Genomic DNA, 7,320 nt, shown 5'->3' with positions numbered 1-7,320 from the left:
TTTGTGTATTGATGTAGCGTAGATAAAAGTTAACATGCCCAACAACACCACAACCATCTACCTCATTAGACCTCTTCCAAATTACCCCCGAAAAAAAAAAAAAATGTAAGGCTCGTCTCCCGTTCGATTTTGAATTGAACTATAATATTAAGCTTCTGTGACTCACCATGAAGCCCAAATCGATGAGTTGAACTATTTAATGTGTAGAGTTCGTCTAGTACTATATCCTTGCAAAAAATAACATTAATTGGCTATATTACATTGCCTGATACTTTGGTAACAACAATGATTCATCCCACTAAAAATACCACCACTAATAGCACTAATGCATTAAAAAGTAAAAAAAAAAAAAAAAAACACAACTCCAAGACCAAAACATCACATCATTAATGGCGGGACCCACTGCCACCTAATTAGTGGGAGCACTAATTAGTGCTCCCAAGCATTTTTCCTTTGGTAATTATGAAGAGCTATGAAATATTACTGACTTCACCAGCTCATGGGCTGGATTACATTGCCTGATACTTTGGTATACTAACACAATAAACTAGACTACTAGCACCTTAATTTCGTGCACAATTGAGACCATCATCCAATCAGAAGCACCAATATCATGCAAAAGAGAAATAAAAAATTGGCAATCTACAAGTATGGAAATTCTTTAGCCCATTGCAAATGCCGCAAAACATGCACGAACCTATGGTGCCAATGGGATCACACATGAAGAAATCTTGCACAGAAATACAACTACTAAGATTAAATGTTCATCTTGTTAAAAACCATCTTCAATCTCGTCCACAAAGGCGCTAAGATTCATATTAGATGATCCACCTTCCTTCGTAGCTTCTTTTGCCAAATACTTCCATTTTTTAGCATTCCTTCTTATTTCTTCCCTAATCTCTCCATCTTCCATAACCAGTTTAGTGCACCTCTTGATCTCATCATCTTCAACTACTTCCTCCTCATTCTTTGTTTCCCTTACCCCGGTCTTGTATTCGTCTTCTAAAAGCTTTGCATTTGTTGATTGGTCTGAAAATTGTGGTAAACACACGATCGGAATGCCTAAAACCACACTCTCGGATGAAGAATTCCACCCACAATGAGTCAGCATCCCACCGAAGGGTGTGAAAGATCCTCCACTTGGGAACACCATGACACTATTATACCTTGTTTTTTCAATTCGTCTCTGCAACTTAGCTTATCTTCTTGTTTCTCACCATCTACCAAAGCTCTTAACACCCATCAGAATGTCTGATTGCTTTCCAACAACCCCCATGTAATCTCTTCCATTTCTTTCAGTGGAAAATTAAAGAAGCTTCCAAACGAAATGTACACAACCGATGATTATTGAGGCTTCGAATCGAACCGCTCGACATAATCTTTTGATTTTTGTAATAGATCGCCCCCAAAAGCATTATCAGATGCATCTTTTCCATCTAAAAATGCTGATCGGACTAATGGACCTATTGCAATCAAGTTGTGCTTTCCAATAGCCCTTAATGCCTTGGATTCCAATGCATCAAATGTTTTTACTAGTATTTTTGAGTTAACTTCTGCATCAAGTGCATCTGGCTGCTCTTTAAATCCTGGTAATGTAACACTAAATGTATTAGAAGGAAGCATGAAAGGAAGCATGAAAGTGGGAAGATCACAACTAGTGAGCTTTCCTAACTTGGGTAATTAAATAGCACATGAAGTGTCATCGCAAATTTTTTTAATCAAATCACCATAGCCATTAAAATAATAGAAATACAGAGCGAAAATAGTAGCAGGTTGAACCCAAAGTGCATAGAGGGAATGTTGAATCCACGAGCCACTTCAACTGCCCGATGATGGAGCATTACATAAACCACATCTGTTATAGGGCAGCTTTCCTCGGAGCTGGCCTTGATGAGTTTGAGAGGGCTTTGGAGCCACAATGCTTGTGCTTTGACATGAAGTGTTCTTGATTATCACTCAATTTGAGTCCATCGTCATAGCCATCAAAGAAGGCAACGAAGGTTAGGCCATCTGGTGTTTGAGAAGAAGCTTTAGTCATGCGATTTTGGGCAGAGACACTTGAGCGTATGGTGACCTTGACACCCATTCTTTTGAGGTTCTTGGCGAATTGGATTGTTGGATTTAAGTCTCCTTGAGTTGGAAAAGAAACTAGGACTATGTGAGTACGCACCATGATGGGTAATCAATGGAATGAAAAAATGTTTGCTTGGATTGAAGAAATTTGTGTACTGAGTTTTGTTGAGGGAAAAAGATCGTACATATAGATCAGGTTGAGAGGGCAAGTTATTGGTTGGTTTTGGAGTACCGCTCACTATATTTGGTTGGGAATTTGACAAGAAATTTGGAAAAGAAAAGAAAAAATGTGTGTGAAACTATGTGAAATATAGATATAATTTATTCACATTTTACCTCCCTTTTTCATTTCTCTTTCCAAATCATTTCCCAAATCTCCTAACCAAACACGGCGTGCTTCAAACATGTTGTGATTGATGAATGAGGTGAGACTTATAATTTTGTATTAAATAATTAGAGAATAGGAAAGGACATGGTAAATTATAATTAGTCAGGAGTAAAACCACATGGCCTCTCAAAAACACCAAATTATTTTTCAGTTGAGACAGTGTATGATGTTGAATTCACCCATGTGTGAAAGGGGTGATCATCCAAGTCAAGTTTGGTTGGCAACAATGGGAAGGCAACCAACCAAAGTCCACCTTGGCGGCCACCAACCATCTTGAAGAGTCAAGGATGGAGGCTGCCCAAAGGCTCTCCCACCTACTCCCTCACCTATAAATGGAGGTTGAGAGGAGAGAGCAAAATGTGAGGAAGTAAGAGAGGAAGAAAACCGTGAACCAAAGAGTGCGAGAGATGTGAGGCGGAGAGACCGTCTCCCTCGGTGTGAGCGAGGGAGACGGGTGAGTGGCTGAGTGAGGAGAGTGTGAGCTCCTCCTCTATTGTAATCTTTCTGTAATCTCCTCATTGGTATAGTGATAACCGGTTACTCTCCCGTGGACATAGGCATTGGGCCGAACCACGTAAAATATTGTGTCTCCTTGTGTGTGGGTGTGTTTTTCTGCTTGCAATGATTTCTATAAGGTCTTGGGCGGGATCCCAGATCCCAACAAGTGGTATCGGAGCCTCGTCGGTGGCGTTTCGGAACAAAAACAGCGTGTTGTTTGAAACTGCCCAGAAATCAAGTTGCTCGAAATCAGGTTTTGAGCATACCAGGAGCAAGGGCTCGAGAAGAGGAGTCCAACCATATAAAGAAGACACCCAGAGGAGGTCCCACGCGCCCTCACGCGCTACCTGAAGAAGGAGAGTGAGGCCCAGTCGCTGCACGCGCCGCCACGCGCCGTTCAGGCAACCGGCGCGTGGTCCCAGTCTCAAGCACGCGCTCCACGCGCGGCTGAAGGAAGAAGGCAAGTGGGGAAGGCGCGTGTAAGGCACGCGCAGGCCACGGGGCGCTACGTCAGCAGCCGCGTCATCGCCACGTCAGCAAGATTGTGCCATGTCATCTGCCACGTCAGCATACAGAGGAGGGATCCAGTGCTTTGCGGCGAAGGTACAGCCGCAGATCTGAGGCATACAAAATGTTTTGGCTAGATCAGAGCCATTTGGAGTCCGTTTTTGGTGATCTAATAGTGGTTTCCGACTATTTGGAGTATTCCGGACACATCTGTACGGTCAGATTTTGGAGACGGTGTTTCTGTAAAAGGAAGACAGATTAAAGTGGCGGACGGCGTCAGGGACAGTGGACAGAATATTTCGTTGGTACACGGAATATTCCTTGAACTTCTGAAAATTGCAATTTGGCCCAAAATTTTCAGAAAATTGTGATGTGGCCCAGTTTTCGGGGAAAGTTTTCAGTGAGGTCCCTAGAAGTGCAGCGAAGGTTGGTCCTAGCTAAACGGACCGCTCCGGACGCAACCGCGAGGTCAGAATAGTGAAATTCTGAACGGTTTGGAAAGATTGTCAAAACATGGGAGTTTGTCATCTTCAATACTCGAAGGAAGGTTGCCGGATATTGTGGAACGCTGCGGATTCACTGAAGAGGTTAGAATGGGCAGATTCTGACCCGATTGGACAACCAGATACAGATTGAGATAGATCATTGAAGACCAGAGGAGATCAGGCTTGATCAAATGGCAGATCGAGGGAGATCAGGATTGGTCAGGGGCGATCAGAGGATTGCAGACATGATTATCTCAAGATCAAAGGTCTAGGAAAGTTCTGTCAAAAAGACACTGTCTAAGGAGACTGGTTCTTAAGTGGGACCGGTTGTGACCCCACCAGTCTTTCCTGGGAACTTTCCTGGTTGTTGAGGTGATCGGAGGATCTGGTTCAATCAAAAGAGAAGACCATTCATCGACGGATAGATGATTTGGCAACCAGTACAGGCTCAGGGAAATACTGTGGCTGTTGGAGCTACTGTATACGAGAAGGTACTAATGGTATGTGGACATGTAGAACAATAGTTGCAGAGGAGCATACTAAGCGCAGAAGTACAATTGCAGACGTGAAACAGTGCAAGGGTACGCTAGAGTGTCGTACAGAGGCGCGAGAAGAGTGTGCAGCAGCGGGTTGTTGACAGTTCACAGGAACTTCCAGACAGAGAAATTGAGACAGGTAAAACGCAAGAGTGCGTGCCAAGGAGTGACAAGTCTTATTTCTCTATGGTGGTTTCTTTAGTTCCATGGCAGCGGAGGATAGAGTTGATGCGGATCTCTCAGGCGAGCTCGACGCAAGGAGACCAAAAGCCATGGGTACGGGCACTATGCAAGGAATTGCATAGCTGACGATGCTTTGACAGATGGAGCTACTGTCAACCATCAATCTACTGGACAGCAAATCAGGGATTGCAAAGGCACAGACAACAAGCGTATGTGGAAACGCCAGGAGGTTGTTCAGAAGTGCAGAAGGGCAAAGGCTGGTTGTTCAGAAATAAGCTCCGAGCAAGGAAACTTGAGGATGTTGATGTGTCAAACTCTGAAGTTTTCTAGTTGCTCCAGTGTTCATCATGCAAGGAGTTGCATGATAGTCAAGGGCATCCAAGCAGGGGGTGCAGGACATCCAATCAGGGGGTGTCGGATATCTTGGTTGCGCAAGTTCAAGGATAGCAGGTATAGACATCCGAGACAGGAAGCATGGAAGAGATCTGTGGGAGATAGGAGCAGTGGCTCTCTCCAAATCAGAGAGTGGTGTGAGTTGAGTTGTGGATGTAGGATTCCCTCCTCCTCTTATATCTCTGGTGTATTATCTCTAGCTTCAGGGGGTGCAAGCATCTCAGTGAGGAGATGCAGACTATGCTGAAGACATCCGAGACAGGAAGCATGGAAGAGATCTGTGGGAGATAGGAGCAGTGGCTCTCTCCAAATCAGAGAGTGGTGTGAGTTGAGTTGAGGATGTCGGATTCCCTCCTCCTCTTGTATCTCTGGTGTTTTATCTCTAGCTTCAGGGGATGCAGCGTCTCAGTGAAGAGATGCAGACTTTGTTGAATTTGGGCGTGACAAGATTAGCAGCAGTGTATGCAGTGGATCACCTCACATGGGTTGAGGGGGTGATTTGTTGAATTCACCCATGTGTGAAAGGGGTGATCATCCAAGTCAAGTTTGGTTGGCAACAATGGGAAGGCAACCAACCAAAGTCCACCTTGGCGGCCACCAACCATCTTGAAGAGTCAAGGATGGAGGTTGCCCAAAGGCTCTCCCACCTACTCCCTCACCTATAAATGGAGGTTGAGAGGAGAGAGCAAAATGTGAGGAAGTAAGAGAGGAAGAAAACCGTGAACCAAAGAGTGCGAGAGATGTGAGGCGGAGAGACCGTCTCCCTCGGTGTGAGCGAGGGAGACGGGTGAGTGGCTGAGTGAGGAGAGTGTGAGCTCCTCCTCTATTGTAATCTTTCTGTAATCTCCTCATTGGTATAGTGATAACCGGTTACTCTCCCGTGGACATAGGCATTGGGCCGAACCACGTAAAATATTGTGTCTCCTTGTGTGTGGGTGTGTTTTTCTGCTTGCAATGATTTCTATAAGGTCTTGGGCGGGATCCCAGATCCCAACATATGAGTGTATGAGGTGTGGGATGACGTTTGTTTGGCTTTTTTTTTTTAAATAAAAAAAAATTGTAGTATTTGAAACTAGTAGGTGGCCTGTGCCTCAGAAATTTATTTTTAAAATGAAAATTTGATTTTAAGTCTTAATATTTTGTGTAGAAAATTTTAATAATTTAAATTTAAATACAAATAAATTTGTTAATGGTTGATGAAAATTTTTGTCATTCTATGTGATTCTATGTAAAAGGATTATAGAAATAATTTATTTCAAAATTATTTAAAAAAAAAAGTATATCGTCAACCTGAAATCAATTCTTGCTTTGTGTTGATTAAATTTACCAAAAATTACGAATTCTACTTGTATGAAAATATTTTTTTCTAAATTTTTTTTTTTAAAAAAAGAAAATTTTACAATATACAAATTATGACTTGGTCATAACTTATGGTGTATTATATTATGATATGTGTTATAAAAAAAATAATATTAATTTTAATTTAACATAAAATTTTAATTTTGATTATGTATTTTAATAATCTTAATATTATCGTTTTATAAAAGTATTACTTGAATACTTATATATAATAAATGGGTAAATTACACTTTTTGTTTTTGGGTGGGTAGGTAAATTACACTGACCTCCCATTATAGAAATTACACTTTTGGTGACCAAATTTGGCTACTAAACAAAATTTAGTTGTCAAGAGTTATGGAATTAGCGACCGAAAATTATATTTGTCAACAAAAGTACAAAAGTTAGCTACTAATTTTTTTAGTCGGGGTATATTGATTATAGGTGACTAAAAAAATGTAGTCGCTAAAAATGCCACAATTGACTACGAAAAAAAAAAAATTAGTCACTAGATATGCCACAATTGGCAACAAAAAAAATTTAGTCGCTGCATAGTTACTTTTGGCTACTAAAATTATTTAGTCGTCGAATGGAAAACAAAAATTTACTTTTTATCTTTGGCGACCAAAAGTTTGATAACCAAAAACTTATTTTTAGTGACCAACTAATAGTTTAGTTGCTGTATAATTACTTTTGGCTACTAAAATTATTTAGTTGCCGAATTAAAAACAAAAATTTAATTTTATATTTGGCGACCAAAAGTATGGTAACCAAAAACTTATTTTAAGAAACCAACTTATATTTTAGTTGCTGCATAGTTATTTTTGGCTACTAAAATTATTTAGTCGCCGAATAAAAAATAAAAATTTAATTTTTATCTTTGGCGACCAGAAGTTTAGTCGCCAAAAATTTGTTTTTA

The 7,320-nt window shown here is 41.0% G+C and overlaps 1 pseudogene; it reads right to left on the bottom strand.

Moving 5' to 3' along the window:
- Positions 1-609: 609 nt before the first annotated feature.
- LOC145792979 (crocetin glucosyltransferase, chloroplastic pseudogene) lies at positions 610-2,622 on the bottom strand (annotated as a pseudogene).
- Between the last annotated feature and the right edge of the window lie 4,698 nt (positions 2,623-7,320).

The sequence above is a fragment of the Camellia sinensis genome, chromosome 6, assembly GCF_055761805.1.
Source record: "Camellia sinensis isolate YWXY chromosome 6, ASM5576180v1, whole genome shotgun sequence".
NCBI lineage: Eukaryota > Viridiplantae > Streptophyta > Magnoliopsida > Ericales > Theaceae > Camellia > Camellia sinensis.
Note: the sequence above shows the minus strand (reverse complement) of the source record. Positions and strands in the feature narration are given on the sequence as shown.